Genomic DNA, 18,374 nt, shown 5'->3' with positions numbered 1-18,374 from the left:
GTGACAGGTCCTCATTATGGAGAGATCTGGGGTCTATAATGAATGTAAACATCCCATGTGACAGTAATAGGGGGTGACAGGTCCTCTTTATGGAGAGATCTGGGGTCTATAATGAATGTAAACATCCCATGTGACAGTAATAGGGGGTGACAGGTCCTCTTTATGGAGAGATCTGGGGTCTATAATGAATGCAAACATCCCATGTGACAGTAATAGATGGTGACAGGTCCTCTTTATGGAGAGATCTGAGGTTTATAATGAATGTAAACATCCCATGTGACAGTAATAGGTGGTGACAGGTCCTCTTTATGGAGAGATCTGAGGTTTATAATGAATGTAAACATCCCATGTGACAGTAATAGGTGGTGACAGGTCCTCTTTATGGAGAGATCTGGGGTCTATAATGAATGTAAACATCCCATGTGACAGTAATAGACGGTGACAGGTCCTCTTTATGGAGAGATCTGGGGTCTATAATGAATGTAAACATCCCATGTGACAGTAATAGGAGGTGACGTGTCCTCTTTATGGAGAGATCTGGGGTCTATAATGAATGTAAACATCCCATGTGACAGTAATATGAGGTGACAGGTCCTCTTTATGGAAAGATCTGGGGTCTATAATGAATGTAAACATCCCATGTGACAGTAATATGAGGTGACAGGTCCTCTTTATGGAGAGATCTGGGGTCTATAATGAATGTAAACATTTGATGTGACAGTAATAGGCGGTGACAGGTCCTCATTATGGAGAGATCTGGGGTCTATAATGAATGTAAACATCCCATGTGACAGTAATATGAGGTGACAGGTCCTCATTATGGAGAGATCTGGGGTCTATAATGAATGTAAACATCCCATGTGACAGTAATAGGGGGTGACAGGTCCTCTTTATGGAGAGATCTGGGGTCTATAATGAATGTAAACATCCCATGTGACAGTAATAGGGGGTGACAGGTCCTCTTTATGGAGAGATCTGGGGTCTATAATGAATGCAAACATCCCATGTGACAGTAATAGATGGTGACAGGTCCTCTTTATGGAGAGATCTGAGGTTTATAATGAATGTAAACATCCCATGTGACAGTAATAGGTGGTGACAGGTCCTCTTTATGGAGAGATCTGAGGTTTATAATGAATGTAAACATCCCATGTGACAGTAATAGGTGGTGACAGGTCCTCTTTATGGAGAGATCTGGGGTCTATAATGAATGTAAACATCCCATGTGACAGTAATAGACGGTGACAGGTCCTCTTTATGGAGAGATCTGGGGTCTATAATGAATGTAAACATCCCATGTGACAGTAATAGGTGGTGACAAGTCCTCTTTATGGAGAGATCTGGGGTCTATAATGAATGTAAACATCCCATGTGACAGTAATAGGTGGTGACAGGTCCTCATTATAGAGAGATCTGGGGTCTATAATGAATGTAAACATCCCATGTGACAGTAATAGGTGGTGACAGGTCCTCTTTATGGAGAGATGTGGGGTCTATAATGAATGTAAACATCCCATGTGACAGTAATAGGAGGTGACAGGTCCTCTTTATGGAGAGATCTGGGGTCTATAATGAATGTAAACATCCCATGTGACAGTAATAGGTGGTGACAGGTCCTCTTTATGGAGAGATCTGGGGTCTATAATAAATGTAAACATCCCATGTGACAGTAATAGGTGGTGACAGGTCCTCTTCATGGAGAGATCTGGGGTCTATAATGAATGTAAACATCCCATGTGACAGTAATAGGTGGTGACAGGTCCTCATTATAGAGAGATCTGGGGTCTATAATGAATGTAAACATCCCATCTTTTAGACCCCCGATCCCTCCTTTGCACTTCAAAGTATTCAGATTGTCAAAAAGAGCGATTCTGAATACTGTGTACTTTTTAAAACCGGCGCCATTGGCAGCCGAGTAAACGGGAAGTGACGTCATGACGTCGCTTCCGCGTTTACAATTAGAAGGCTGGAACGAACCCGCTCACAGCATCGTTCCAGCCTGCTCCCAGCCGCCGAAGGCAGCCGATTGGACACCTGGCCTCCCGATTGAACGGGAGGCCCGGTAAGAGCGACGGGAGGCGGTGGGAGGGGGGGGGGGGCGTCCCCTCCCGCTGCTCCGGTATAACAGCCGGCGGCTTTTAGTCGCATCGGTTGTTATATTCGTATAGCCGATCACCGGCTCTAAACAACGGTACCGGGATAATGCCTGCAGCTGCGGGCATCGTCCCGGTATAACCCCGGAAAACCGAGTACGCACATCTTCGTACGCTCGGCGGGAAGGGGTTAATGATAGATGTTGTAGGACCCTTCAGCTTACGCAATGCCTGAGCTCAGGCTGAGGACTCACACAGCCATTTTTATGAGATGTTTATTTGTTTGAGTTCCAGGGTCGCTGAATAAAGGGATTTTCAAATGACCTGTAACATATTAAGCTGCATAGTACCACCCAGTGCCAGGCAGCTGCTGCAAAGACTTGTAAAATGCTGTCAAGTTACATAGTTACCAGGGAGGTGAGTGGTTGGTGAGGCACCGGGAGCCAGATACACACAGGTTACATACGCCGCGAGCGAGAGCAATAATTCTACCACTAGACCTCCTCTGTGACTCTAAACATGGAATCTGTAAAAAAATTTACAGCGTCACCTATGGAGATTTTTAACCACTTCAGCCCCGGAAGGATTTACCTCCTTCCTGACCAAGCCCTTTTTTTGCGATACGACACTGCGTCGATTTAACTGACAATTGCGCGGTCATGCGGCGCTGTACCCAAACAGAACTGATCCTTTTTTCCCCACAAATAGAGCTTTCTTTTGGTGGTATTTGATCACCTCTGCGGTTTTTATTTTTTGCGCTATAAACAAAAAAAGAGCGAAATTTTGAAAAAAGCGGCAATATTTTTTTACTTTTTGCTATAATAAATATACCCAATAAATATATAAAAAAACAATTTTTTTCCTCAGTTTAGGCCGATACATATTCTTCTGCATATTTTTGGTAAAAAAAAAAAAAAAAAAAAAAAAAACACAATAAGCGTATATTGAATGGTTTGCGCAAAAGTTATCGCGTCTTTAAAATAGGGGATAGATTTACGGCATTTTTACTATATATTTTTTTTATTATTAGTAATGGCGGCGATCTTCGACTTTTATCGTGACTGCGACATTGCGGTGGACGGATCGGACACTTTTGACACTATTTTGGGACCACTGCTTAAAAAATGCAGTGATTACTGTGTAAATGACACTGGCAGGGAAGGGGTTAAACACTAGGGGGCGATCAAGGGGTTAAGTGTGTTCCCTCAGCGTTTTCTAACTGTAGGGGGGGGTGAGCTCACTAGAAAATGACAGAGATCACTGTTCCCGATCTTTGGGAGAAGTAGATCCCTGTCCTGTCCCTAGGCAGAACAGGAAAATGCCTTGTTTACATAGGAATCTCCCCGTTGTGCCTCTCCGTGTCACGATCATGGGACACCGGCGGACATAGAGTCCGCGGGACCCGCAGGCACTCTCCGGTGGCGGCGATGATGGAGTGACGTACGGGTACGTGGTTTTGCGTACCCGTGCCACTGTGCAGATGTATAATGGCGTGAGCCAGTCGGCAAGTGGTACTGAATTTTAGCGACAATCCACAAGCGCGCGCAATTTTAAAACGTGACATGTTAGGTATCTATTTACTCGGTGTAACATCATCTTTCACATTATACAAAAAAAATTGGGCTAACTTTAGTGCTTTTTATTTCCTATTTAACAAATTTGTCGAAGTTCGTTAAAAAAAAACTCGGAACGAAACAAATTGCACATGTCTAATCACTACAGGAGGGATCTAGTTAAAAGGGACCTAGCACCTGATTACATTATTCTCTGTCACGACTCACTACACACTATTCTGGGACAGAGCCACCTAATGGCAGACTAGATAACTGCACTTGCTTACACACTGGTTACCCTTTATGGATTGTCCAGTGTGCTCTGAGACAGCAGGGTGAAACTACCCCATGTATTACCATATTAAAAACAATTATTAAAGTGGTGTTCCGGCCGAAATGATACTTTTTAAATAAAAATACCCCTATAATACACCAGTTTAATGTATTCTAGTAAAGTTAGTCTGTAAACTAAGGTCTGTTTTGTTAGTTTATAGCAGTAGTTTGTTATTTTATAAACTTACAGCAGGCCGTGGCCATCTTAAGTGTGGGCATCTGAAGCCAGACTGTATTTCTTCCTGGATCTCATCCTTGCAGATCTCGCACATGCTCAGTGCAGCACAAGCAGTGTAATAGGTTTCAGGTCAGGTTTCCATAGCAACAGCAGTTTCAGAGGAAGTTGCCGCCCCTTCCCAGAAGGCATTGCAAACAGGAAATGATGCGATGGGCCGCGGTCAGGGAGGAGGAAGTGAAAAATGAATACAGCAGATATACAGTAGGTGCTGAGAAAAAAAATTGAAAAATATCCAATTTGTTTACAGTGCACAGTTTAGTGAGGGATGCTGAAGAGTTTTAAAAGTGGGTGGAACTCCACTTTAAGTCCAAGAATAAAATGTACTTACAAAGCCTGAAGAGGAATGTTCATATTAGAGTCCAATTTAAAGAGAGCAAATGCTGTGGCCAGCAATGGGGCTGTGGGGAGCCATAGACCAGTGGCCTGAATTCCTGGTGTGGAAAGAGAAATGCCTATGAAAAGGGAAGTAATTCCCAAAACAGCTCGCCACAACCCTTCTAATCTGGAGATTGGTTGTCTGGGAGCCACAAAGATGCCACCATTTACCAGCTCTATTGGTGGATCCGAACGCATCTTTTAGCAGGAATTCCATCCATCTTCTGCCATAACTGCAACAGACCTCTTGAAACAGGGCGGAAGGGAGGGACGTTCCTTCAACGATTTCCAACCTACAAGTGACGCCCCCCTTCGCTCCTCCCCTCAACTACTATGTATCCAGCTCCTCCCATCACCTGTAGGCCATCCAATCAGGTAAGAGCCAGTTTAGCTTCTCTAACCAGCCACATAGATTTAAAGTGGTTGTATACCTACAGGATAAAAAAAAAATTACAAAAAAAAAAAGAAACCTGTAAGACAAATGCATAATGAGCTAGTATTATAGTAATGCTTTCATTATGAAATACTTACCTTAGAACAAGGCGTCGGTATCTCACCCGGTCCACGCCAAGGGAGCTGACATTTTGCCCTCGGCGTGTCTTCCGGGTTCGCGGCTCCGCTGCTGTGAGTGGCCGGAGCCGCGATGATGTCAATCCCGCGCATGCACGCGGGAGTTTTCTTCCCGGCAAGGTCCGGCAGCATCTGCCGGACCTTCAGCCAGGCATTCACAGCACATGCGCTGTTGACGTCAGCGGCTGCACGCAAAGTGAATATCTCCTAAACCGTACAGGTTTGGGAGATATTCATTTTACCTCCAGGTACAGGTAGGCCTTATTATAGGTTTAGCTGTAGGTAAAAGTTCATAATTTGGGTATACAACCGCTTTAACCTGTTATGGTCAGGTAGTTACTTCCACTCCGTTATGTATGTCCTGTGCTTACATTTTATTTCAGCTCCGTACATGTCTGCAGCGAGAACAGAAGTTGACATGCGTTGAATGGAGACTAAAGTAGATCCAAGTTAGACATGAGCAACAGTTGACACAGAAATAGATTTTCTGAAGTCTGGCACAGGCTTAAAGGGGTTGTAAATCCTCATTGTTTGCATTCTATGCATTAAGGTATACAGGGAATCAAAGACCAGTTAGCCTAACTTCAATAGTATGTAAACTCTTGGAGGGGATGATAAGGGACTATATACAAGATTTTAGTAATGAGAATGGTATCATTAGCAGTAATCAGCATGGATTTATGAAGAATCGTTCTTGCCAAACCAATCTATTAACCTTCTATGAGGAGGTGAGTTGCCATCTAGATAAAGGAAGGCCCGTAGACGTGGTGTATCTGGATTTTGCAAAAGCATTTGACACAGTTCCCCATAAACGTTTACTGTACAAAATAAGGTCCGTTGGCATGGACCATAGGGTGAGTACATGGATTGAAAACTGGCTACAAGGGCGTGTTCAGAGGGTGGTGATAAATGGGGAGTACTCAGAATGGTCAGGGGTGGGTAGTGGGGTCCCCCAGGGTTCTGTGCTGGGACCAATCCTATTTAACTTGTTTATAAACGACCTGGAGGATGGGATAAACAGTTCAATCTCTGTATTTGCAGACGATACTAAGTTAAGTAGGGCAATAACTTCTCCGCAGGATGTGGAAACCTTGCAAAAAGATCTGAACAAATTAATGGGGTGGGCGACTACATGGCAAATGAGGTTCAATGTAGAAAAATGTAAAATAATGCATTTGGGTGGCAAAAATCTGAATGCAATCTATAGACTGGGGGGAGAACCTCTGGGGGAATCTGGGATGGAAAAGGACCTGGGGGTCCTAGTAGATGATAGGCTCAGCAATGCCAAGCTGCTGCTAACAAAGCAAACAGAATATTGGCATTAAAAGGGAATCAACTCCAGAGATAAAATGATAATTCTCCCACTCTACAAGACTCTGGTCCGGCCACACCTGGAGTATGCTGTCCAGTTCTGGGCACCAGTCCTCAGGAAGGATGTGCTGGAAATGGAGCGAGTACAAAGAAGGGCAACAAAGCTAATAAAGGGTCTGGAGGATCTTAGTTATGAGGAAAGGTTGCGAGCACTGAACTTATTCTCTCTGGAGAAGAGACGCTTGAGAGGGGATATGATTTCAATTTACAAATACTGTACTGGTGACCCCACAATAGGGAGAAAACTTTTTTGCAGAAGAGAGTTTAATAAGACTCGTGGCCACTCATTACAATTAGAAGAAAAGAGGTTTAACCTTAAACTACGTAGAGGGTTCTTTACTGTAAGAGCGGCAAGGATGTGGAATTCCCTTCCACAGGCGGTGGTCTCAGCGGGGAGCATTGATAGCTTCAAGAAACTATTAGATAAGCACCTGAACGACCGCAACATACAGGGATATACAATGTAATACTGACGCATAATCACACACATAGGTTGGAATTGATGGACTTGTGTCTTTTTTCAACCTCACCTACTATGTAACTATGTAAGGTGAAAAACGTTTTGTTGTGCTGCAGCCCCCCAGCCTCCTTGTTTTACTTACCTGAACACTGTCATCCTCCAGCTGGGAATGAGCACGCCAGCTCTAGCTGGTGTCACGTCCTGATTAGATAGATTGATAGCAGCACAGCCATTGGCTCCCGCTGCTGTCAATCAAATCCAATGAAATGGCGTCGGGGGGGGCGGGGCCGAGCCCTGCATTCTGTGTGAATGGACACAGATGCAGGACTCAGGAGCGCACCCGCATGGGTGTCCACCAAGGAGAGCGCTTTTCCAACGTGGACACTCGGTGCGGGGAGGAGCCACCAGCATCGTTGAGGGACCCCAGAAGAGGAGGACCGGGGGCCACTCTCTGCAAAACGAACTGCACAGTGGAGGTAAGTATGACATGTTTGCTATTTAAAAACAAGGGTTTACAACCCCTTTAACTTCAGCTGGCACTAAGACAGGCTGGCACCAAGGAAAGAACTTAGACAGGCACTAAGGTGGACACGAGGACAGATTGGTCTGAGGACAGGAGAGAATCAGGATGATGGGAAGCTGGAGTTGACACAGAAACAAACTAGTTGGAGGCAGTACCTGACACACAAAGAGGCTAGCAGGCTGGTCTAAGGCTTGGCAGGGGATCTACCTGAGCTGTAGCTGAGGCTGTCAAAGACAATGAATGACTTAATATTTTCTTTTTCTATCTTTGGTTTGGTCCAAACAAATTACTTTTCTTCGCTGTTATACAGTACAACTAATATTACAGATAAAGGAACTGTTTAAAATATGTCTATGCAGTACTAATATGGGCTTTCCATAAAGATAATTTTGTACTTTGATGCCTTTGTGCTGTTGGCAGAACAGGAAGGGACGGGCACCAGTGACAAGAGTAATAAAGACTGATCATGACTGATGAATATGATTGGCAGAACTCAGGTGAAGTCCTCCATTCAGCCCCTAGTAGGCCCTCAGGAAATATATGGTGAAGAAACACTCCGATCCTTGTTTTTGGGGCAACAGTGGGAGCTGCTCGAGGTCCTATGTGTAGGGCTGGCTTGAGTCAGTCCCAAAACTTTTATAGATCGTTTTTGGGGACTTGTGTCCACATTTGTACATATAGCATGTTGTTGATTGCAAAGCAAAACCCTTCATCCAATCACATCCCAAGTGACTGCTCCACAACCACGGCTGTGCAATGCTGAGGGTTGGGAGATCAGTCAAGGGTGACTTTATGGAAGAGGAAGACTACCACGCTATATTGAATCAAAAAGTACCTAAACAAAATTATGAAACTAAATTGCAAAAAAAAACGTGAAGTGACAAAAATAATATAAATAGTAAAGCAGCCACTAAAAGTGAGATACACACACTATACGACAATCAATATAAGGAGCAGCGCTGTGAGTAATATATGCTTATAAAAACAAGCCAGTGTAAATGGGATAAATAAATAAACCCAATTAAAAATAAAGATATATCATGGTTCATAAATTGAAAACATAAAGTGTATGATGACATTCCTAATAAATAATTAAAGTCCAAATGGATAAAGTGAAGAGACTTAGGCACAAGCCCCAGTCTGAAGGCAGGAATGCAAGTAAAAAATGGATCCCTCACCGCACCACTGTGATAACCAAATAAAATGCGCGCTTACCAAACGGCAAGCATAGGAGGGCTTGCGACCTTAACCCGGTCGGGGCCTTTCATAGGATGGAGGCAACAGCATGCCACTTCATACACCTGGAGATAAGCCCGCTGTCCACCAGGTAACAAACAATCCCTCTAGTATGGGGATGGTATACTCCTAGCTGGGGGTTGTTCTCATAAGAGATGCCCTAATCAGGGACACGGAGCTTTCAAGATTCCTTCTTCTTATCTTTGGTGGTTCGCTGTAATGACACACACTGCAGGGAAAGCAGGCTCCTCTCAGCTATGTAGCAGAACCTCTGCTACATAGCTGAGAGGAGCCTGCTACATAGCTGAGAGGAGCCTGCTACATATCTGAGAGGAGCCTGCTTTCCCTGCATCCCTGCTCATCACTATCACTTGTAAACACAGGAGTCTGGCTTCTGCGTTTACAAGTGACAGCTTAACTCCCACTCGGCTCCCACAGATCCGATCTCCTACTAAGTGCAGGTTAAGAAAAGCCCGTAGCTGAGGAGGAACGTAGTCAGCGGAGGGGGGACATGACAGGGTGTTAAGGCAAGCCAGCAACTAAGTGGTTAAGGGAGTGGTGGTATGGAAGGTGTACATGGGAGGCAATTTTATTGGTTGGGAAATGGTGCATGGGGGAGCCTGAGAGGTAATAAAGGCAGAAAGTGGGGTGGGGCTGTAACAGTGTTAGGAGAAACTGTGGGAAGAACATCACATCCCTGGGGCTTGGTGTTTTCCCTCTCTGCCCGTAATTATGAGTGATTTAGAGCGCCTGTTATCACAGCTTAGAGCTGCAGCTGGTGTCCATGGAGTAGGGTGGGTGCAGAGTCAAGTCGTGGCTTCCCTGCAGGGGGTCCAGCAGAATCACACCCGGCCGGGACCTGCGCCTCCGCATGTTGGGAGGTCTAGACCTCCGGAGCGCTTCAGCCCCGATAGGACCCCTCGGGCTCAGCGCCGCATCGGAAACCCGCCATCAGACCCTTCAGGCCCCCCTGCTAAGCGCACCCCTGCCTCAGCCAGGGGTGCACCTGGAAGGATTCCCCAGCTTAGGCAGAGCCCGCGGGGGATTGGGTCTCCTCAGCAAGTTGCACCGGCCCCATCCTCCATCGTCAGGAGTCGGGAGCGAGCGGCTGGCGTGTCTGGTGATGCTCCGGTCGGCACGCCAGCCCTGCGAGAGAGAGAGAGCTGCGGGCGTCGGCCTGTCTCGTGGCGCGGTCGGTGGCCCTTCACAACAGCTGGGGGAGCGGCAAGTGAGGATAGGCACGTCTGCCCACGGAGGATCCGAGCTGGCGGTGCGCACCTCCAGGTCACGGGCGGTGACTGGGTGTCCGGGTCAGGCCGGGCGCACCTAGATAACATCAGCGGGAGGACGAGACCGGGGTGGCGGAGGCCGGCCAGCTTGTTGGCTGATCGGAGCTCGCCTGCGGCAGACAGGAGGAGGGGAAGGCCAGCTGAGTGGCGGTCGGTGGAACCCGTGGTGCCAGTGGACCGGTTGGAGGCAGTGGACAGCAGCGCGGAGGAAGGGGAGCTGGAAGAGGAAGTCGGGGATGCAGCAGGGGATGTCGGTCTGGCAGTTGGGGGGGTTCCTGGCCCCATGCAGCCTGGTGAGTGGGACTCTGTTTTACTGCCTTTCATTTCTCCCTCTGTACTGTCTGGGATGGGGGCCCGGGGTCAGGTGGCTCGGGACCGGTCTGGGGCCCAGGGGGTGGATGTGCTCACCCAGGAGGTACTGGTGGGTCTGAAGGAGCTTTTGCAGAAATTGGAAAAGGGGGCGGTACAGGGGGGGCGTGGATATGCCTGGAGCCTCTGCCTCTTCCGCAGTAGTGGCGGGGTCGGAGGTTCGAGTGGTGCGGACACGGTGGAGAAGTCAAAGGAGAAAAGGGAGACAGACAAGGTGAGGTTGGCGGATTCGGCGAAATGTCAGGTATATGTTTGCTTTGAGGGGCCCCTGGGTGTGCACCTCAAGCCTGAGGTACGGGACAAGATTTGGAAAGGGGAGTATGTGGAAATATTTTCCCTACTCCCTCTTGAAAAGTTTAATCTGGATCGTGTCAAACCGGAAGAAAGCAAGAAGGAAGACGAGGAGAAGCGTAGGTATCGCCTTATTCCTCGCACGTTCCCCGATTGGTTGCAAGTATTTGCGATATTGGCGAGTGTGATTGGCGAGAAGGAGCCAGGGAGCTGTTCGGCCATGTCTTGCTATTTGGATGCTATTGGGGAGGCGAATAGGGTTTATGGTGGCATGGCGTGGCTTCGCTACGACAAACTGGGACCACAAGGACATGAAACTTATGACCCCGGCCAGGAGTGCGAGACAGTTTTTTCCAGGGGGGGGTGGCGGTACCACCACCTCAGGTTCGTTGGCCGCCAAAAAAAAGCAGGTTTGCTGGCAATTTAACGACAGCTCTTGCCGATTCGGTGGGTCCTGTCATTTCAAACATGAGTGCTCAGTGTGTGGGGGCGGACATGCCTTCGCCAGATGTTTCAAGACAAAAAAGAGTACTACAGGGGTTGCGTTTGGAAAAAGGGTGTGCACCATTTAGGCTGTCGGTGGCAAGGTTCGTATTTTGTCGATCGTTGTTTGCCGATGGGGTGTTCCATTTCTTATGCTCTGTTCGAGTCCTTTAGTTCCTTTGTTGAGTGGGTAGTGCGTGATGTATCCGACTTGAATTCCATCATCCATTACCTGGATGATTTCCTGTGTATTGGGACACCGGATTCTAACGCTTGCGCGGTCTTGCTGGGGACCCTACAGCACATATCAGAATGTTTCGGGATTCCTTTGGTGCCAGAAAAAACGGAAGGCCCAAAGACAGAGCAGGTTTTTCTGGGCATAACGATTGATTTGATGGCCATAGAATGCCGTTTGCCTGTGGAGAAACAGGTGGCTTTGTGTCAGGAAATGAGGGACATTGGGGGCAGGCGCAAGATACGGGTTAGTAAGTTGCAGTCACCGCTGGGCAAATTGAATTTTGCCTGCAGGATAATTCCAATGGGCAGGATTTTTTGCAGCCAACTTGCTTTAGCCATGGCGGGCGTCAGCACCCCACGGCATTACATTCGCTTGGCCAAGGATCACAAGTCTGACCTTAGGATTTGGGACGATTTTCTGGCTTCTTACAACGGGAGATCCCTGTGGATGTCAGGACTGGTGAGCAATGCGGACCTGGTTTTGTTTACGGATGCGGCTGGGTCGGGAGGCTATGGAGCGTTCTTTCAGGGTAAGTGGAGTGCTAGGAGTTGGCCTGAGGTATGGAGGGAGGCTGGTTGGTTGAAGAACCTTGCACTCTTGGAATTGTTTCCAATTGTGTTGGCGGTGGAAATTTGGGGTAGTGCGTTTGGAAACAACAAGGTGCATTTCCACTGTGACAACATGGGGGTGGTAACGGCTATTAACAACCTCTCTGCCTCCTCTCCACCGCTGGTGCGCCTGTTGCGCCTGTTGCGCCATTTGGTTCTGCTATGCCTTCGTCTGAATGCTTTCATTTATGCTGTCCACATTCCAGAAGTTTGTAACAAAATCGTGGATGCCTTGTCTCGTTCACAGTGGAAGTAGTTTTGTGTGTTGGCACCAGAAGCGGAGCAATGTGGAATGCCTTGTCCACCACAGTTATGGGCGATCGCATTGGAGTCGCCGCTGGATCGATTCAGGATACCTTGAGCGTGGCGACAAGGGAAGCATATGCCAGAGCGTGGCGAGAATGGAATTCGTTCCTGACAGAGGTAGGGGGGCTTGAGTCTGTGGCGGATGGGTCTTTCTTGGTTCTTTATTTCATTCTGAGAAATTTTGTTCGGGGGCATCGGCGGTGGACCATAAGTTGGAGGGACTGGCTTTCTGGTTCAAGTTGCAGGGTAGTGTGGATGGGTATGAATAGGTTCTGGACAGCCGCACTCAAATAATAGCCGAGTTTATTGAAGGATACACATCAAAATACAAAGGATCACAGCAGACAAAAACGAGCTGTCGTTTCGCACTGGCGTCAGTGCTTACTCATAGCTCAGGGTAGTGTGGATGCCACAAAATCTTTTATGGTGCAGCAGGTGATGAAGGGTTATCGACGGGGCCACAGATCTAGGGATTCCAGGCGCCCTGTGTCGGTCGCCATTTTGAGGATGGTTTTGGAACGACTGCAAACGATCTGTTCGGTGGTATACAAACGGATTTTATTTCAGGCTGCATTCTTACTGGCCTTCTTCGGGGCCCTACGCATAGGGGAATTGGTCAGTCCTTCCAAGCAGATTGCCGGGGGAGTCTTGTGGGAGGATGTGGAGTTCTCAGGGATTTCAGTACAGATTGGGATACGTGGGTCAAAAACGGATAGGGATGGTAAGGGAGTAAGCTTGGAATTGTTCCGGGGAAAGGTGGCTGGGCTTTGCCCGGTTGTTGCCTTATCACAGCTGGCGGCGGTGAGACCAAACATTGCGGGCCCGTTATTGGTGCATGAGGATGGTTCATGTTTATCACGGTTTCAATTCGTAGCCATTTTCCATAAATGTCTTGGCGCAGCTGGCTTGGATCCAAAACAGTACGGGTCTCATTCTTTCCGGATAGGCGCCGCCACTGAGGCGTCTCGGTGGGGGCTTAACGACTCGGCGGTCAAGTAGATCGGCAGGTGGGAGTCCAATAGGTTTCGGCTTTACGCCAGGCCTCATTTGCTTTAGGACATGGGGTTGTTCACTTTTCTTGCATGATACTTTCCTTTTATTTTCTACCCCTTTGTTTGTTTCCTGTGATGTTGTTTATGTTATATGTATATGTGAGTAGGTTGGTGGGTGGCACCATGTTTCTTTGTTTGCTTACAGGTCGGAGATGCCTAGTGTGGATCCTGGGGCATTCCTTCGTGTACTGGGGAGCCAGGCGGGCGGAGGTTAGGCCCAAAGCCAGGCAGTTGGGTTTACCCAGGGAGTTGGGCAGTGTACGCTGGATTGGGGTACAGGGCATTATGTGGAATAGGGTGGTCCCTGAGGTTCACCGATTTGCCCATTGGGACAGGACCCAGATATTCTTGTGCTACATGCATGGGAATAACGATCTGGGTATCAGATGTTCTAGGGAACTTATACGAGACATTCGTTTTGATTTTCTCTGGCTTCGTTATGAATTTCCAGGCACCATTTTGGTTTGGTCGGAGATCGTGGCACGTACTGTGTGGAGGGAGGCCAGATCCGTGGAGAAGATCAACAAAGCCCAAGTCAAGGTCAATAAGGAGGTGGGGAGGTTTTTTGTCAGGAATGGGGGATTGGTGGTCAGGCACTTGGACTTGGAGTCCGAGACGTGGCAGTTCCTTAGGGGTGATAGAGTCCACCTCAATGCTGTGGGCACGGACATGTGGTTTCTGGGATTGGAGGATGGAATGCAGAGGGCTTTTTGGGTGTGGTGGGGCGCGCAGGTATAAGGAGTCATACCTGCGATGCTGTGGCATTTTGGGGTCCTTGGCGGTGGTATAATTTGGTTCATTTGGGTAAGCGGTGGGGAACCATCTCAGGTATGGTATCCTCGAGTGGGAACGGTTCACTGTCTAGTGACCGGGTAGCGTTAAGGACCCTGGTTGGCTGAGGTCAGCTGGGTTTAGGCCCTGAGTCTATAAGTTGCGGCTGGGGTGGCAACTCAGCTAACTGGTGCCTCTGACACAAAAAAAGGGGGTATTGGATATATTGGTACCATCAAGGATCTCAAAATCATTACATCTGGTTTTGGTTAGTAAAGATTATGTGGGTTAATTATGTTGTTTAATGTGAATAAAGATGGCTTGTTAATAAAAGGCCGTGTTCGGCCATTTACCTCACCTCAGGTGTTGCGTGGTTAATTATGTTAAGGTAAAGGCGTTATGGAGGCGTAAATAAAGGTAATATGTAAATTGCATGGTCAGCTCTTAGCTACCCTAGTCAAGTACAAGGGTGATTCAGGTGCCCGGGGCGCAGTGCAGATGCCGACACCACCACTGGATGATCTCTCTACAAGTGAGAGAGGCAGAGCCACCTACAGTGTGCAGGGAGGTACTGGAACCGGCTGAGTATACAGCAACAAACATAAGATATGTGGAAGGTGGTGGTGCTTTTAAGGTGGGGGGAGAAGATGGGGGCAGACCTGAAGTGGGGTGAAAGTGAGATGTGGATAGGGGATGCATAGGGTTGCCACCTTTTCTTCAAGCGAAACCCGAACACTGTCTGTGATCCTTATGCTCCGTACACGCGATCGCACATTCCGACAACAAAATCCATTTTTTTTATCCGATGGATGTTGTCTCAAACTTGTCTTGCATACACACAGTCACACAAAGTTGGTCGGAAATTCCGAACGTCAAGAATGCGGTGAAGTACAACAGCCGAGAAAAATGAAGTTCAATAGCCAGTGCGGCTCTTCTGCTTGTTTCCGAGCATGCGTGGAACTTTGTGCGTCGGAATTGTGTACACACGATCAGAATTTCCGACAACGTATTTTGTTGTTGGAAAATTTGAGAACCAGCTCTCAAATTTTGTGTGACGGAAATTCCGATGGAAAATGTCAGATGGAGCCTACACACGGTCAGAATTTCCGACAAAAAACTCCCATCGAACATTTTCTGTCGGAAAATCCGACCGTGTGTACAGGGCATTAGAGTGGAGCAGTTGGCCCATGGATAGATGCTGAAGCGCTGTTTTACCTTCTGATTTAGTCGGTCGAAATTATGGGGGGAGCCGCTGTCTTTAGGTGTGAGGCATGGAAGAAGAATTTATCAACTTTAATATTTTTTCACATGAATGGACTTAAGTTAATGCACAGTCGGTGTTTACATAAATTAATTGAATGTACACTTATGAAATATTTTTTTGTTTAACCTAATGTAGGGTATGTATACAGTATATAGAGTATTATGTTTATTTTTGTAGGTATATGTAGATACAGTAGGGGAATGATTAGTAATTGTATGAATTATCAGATGTTCACATCAATGGAGGATAATAATTACATACTCAGATATATAAAAATGTTCAGTTAATCACATGCATACACACATCGTCAAATGCATACAGATAATGAGATATATATACAGTACATATACACACACAGATATATACATATGCTCAATTACATACAGTACATGCACCCCCCAAATAAGCCCTAGTTAAAGTCCTTGTAGGTCTTATTTTCAGGGTAGGGCTTATTTTCGGGGAAACAGGGTAGGGCTTATTTGGGGGGTAGGGCTTATATTGCAGCCATCACCGACAAACCGACAATCACGCTAGGTCTTATTTTCGGGGAAACAGGGTATATATATATATATATATATATATATATATACACACTCAGATACATGCATACACACACTCAGGTATATACTGTACATATGCTCAATTATCTACATGCATACACACACATATATTTGCACACTGAGATATATAGATACACTCAGATACACACAAACATGCATAAATACAGAGCTCCTTCCTCTGCCCACCCACACACACCCACAGCTCCTTTCTCTGCCCACCCACACACACCCACAGCTCCTTCCTCTGCCCACCCACACACACCCACAGCTCCTTCCTCTGCCCACCCACACACACCCACAGCTCCTTCCTCTGCCCGTCCACACACACCCACAACTCCTTCCTCTGCCTGCCCACACACACTCACAGCTCCTTCCTCTGCCCTCCCACACACACCCACAACTCCTTCCTCTGCCCGCCCACACATACCCACAGCTCCTTTCTCTGCCCACCCACACACACCCACAACTCCTTCCTCTGCCCGTCCACACACACCCACAGCTCCTTCCTCTGCCTGCCCACACACACCCACAACTCCTTCCTCTGCCTGCCCACACACACTCACAGCTCCTTCCTCTGCCTGCCCACACACACTCACAGCTCCTTCCTCTGCCCGCCCACACACACCCACAGCTCCTTCCTCTGCCTGCCCACACACACTCACAGCTCCTTCCTCTGCCTGCCCACACACTCCCACAGCTCCTTCCTCTGCCTGCCCACACACACCCACAGCTCCTTCCTCTGCCTGCCAACACACACCCACAACTCCTTCCTCTGCCTGCCCACACACACTCACAGCTCCTTCCTCTGCCCGTCCACACACACCCACAACTCCTTCCTCTGCCTGCCCACACACACTCACAGCTCCTTCCTCTGCCCGTCCACACACACTCACAGCTCCTTCCTCTGCCTGCCCACACACACTCACAGCTCCTTCCTCTGCCTGCCCACACACACCCACAACTCCTTCCTCTGCCCGCCCACACATACCCACAGCTCCCTCCTCTGTCCGCCCACACACCCACAGCTCCTTCCTCTGCCCACCCACACACACCCACAGCTTCTTCCTCTGCCCACCCACACACACCCACAGCTCCTTTCTCTGCCCACCCACACACACTCACAGCTCCTTCCTCTGCCTGCCCACACACACCCACAGCTCCTTTCTCTGCCCACCCACACACACCCACAGCTCCTTTCTCTGCCCACCCACACACACCCACAGCTTCTTCCTCTGCCCACCCACACACACCCACAGCTCCTTTCTCTGCCCACCCACACACACCCACAGCTTCTTCCTCTGCCCACCCACACACACCCACAGCTCCTTTCTCTGCCCACCCACACACACACACTCACAGCTCCTTCCTCTGCCTGCCCACACACACCCACAGCTCCTTCCTCTGCCTGCCCACACACACCCACAACTCCTTCCTCTGCCTGCCCACACACACTCACAGCTCCTTCCTCTGCCTGTCCACACACACCCACAACTCCTTCCTCTGCCTGCCCACACACACTCACAGCTCCTTCCTCTGCCCGTCCACACACACTCACGGCTCCTTCCTCTGCCTGCCCACACACACTCACAGCTCCTTCCTCTGCCTGCCCACACACACCCACAACTCCTTCCTCTGCCCGCCCACACATACCCACAGCTCCCTCCTCTGTCCGCCCACACACACTCACAGCTCCTTCCTCTGCCCGTCCACACACACTCACAGCTCCTTCCTCTGCCCACCCACACACACCCACAGCTCCTTCCTCTGCCCGTCCACACACACCCACAGCTCCTTCCTCTGCCCGTCCACACACACCCACAGCTCCTTCCTCTGCCTGCCCACACACACTCACAGCTCCTTCCTCTGCCTGCCCACACACACTCACAGCTCCTTCCTCTGCCTGCCCACACACACCCACAGCTCCTTCCTCTGCCTGCCCACACACACTCACAGCTCCTTCCTCTGCCCGTCCACACACACTCACAGCTCCTTCCTCTGCCCACCCACACACACTCACAGCTCCTTCCTCTGCCTGCCCACACACACCCACAGCTCCTTTCTCTGCCCACACACACTCACAGCTCCTTCCTCTGCCTGCCCACACACACCCACAGCTCCTTCCTCTGCCTGCCCACACACACCCACAACTCCTTCCTCTGCCTGTCCACACACACTCACAGCTCCTTCCTCTGCCCGTCCACACACACCCACAACTCCTTCCTCTGCCTGCCCACACACACTCACAGCTCCTTCCTCTGCCCGTCCACACACACTCACGGCTCCTTCCTCTGCCTGCCCACACACACTCACAGCTCCTTCCTCTGCCTGCCCACACACACCCACAACTCCTTCCTCTGCCCGCCCACACATACCCACAGCTCCCTCCTCTGT

This window comes from Aquarana catesbeiana, linkage group LG01, assembly GCF_042186555.1.
Source record: "Aquarana catesbeiana isolate 2022-GZ linkage group LG01, ASM4218655v1, whole genome shotgun sequence".
Lineage (NCBI taxonomy): Eukaryota > Metazoa > Chordata > Amphibia > Anura > Ranidae > Aquarana > Aquarana catesbeiana.
The sequence above is the reverse complement of the archived record's forward strand: the minus strand, read 5'-3'. Positions refer to the sequence as shown.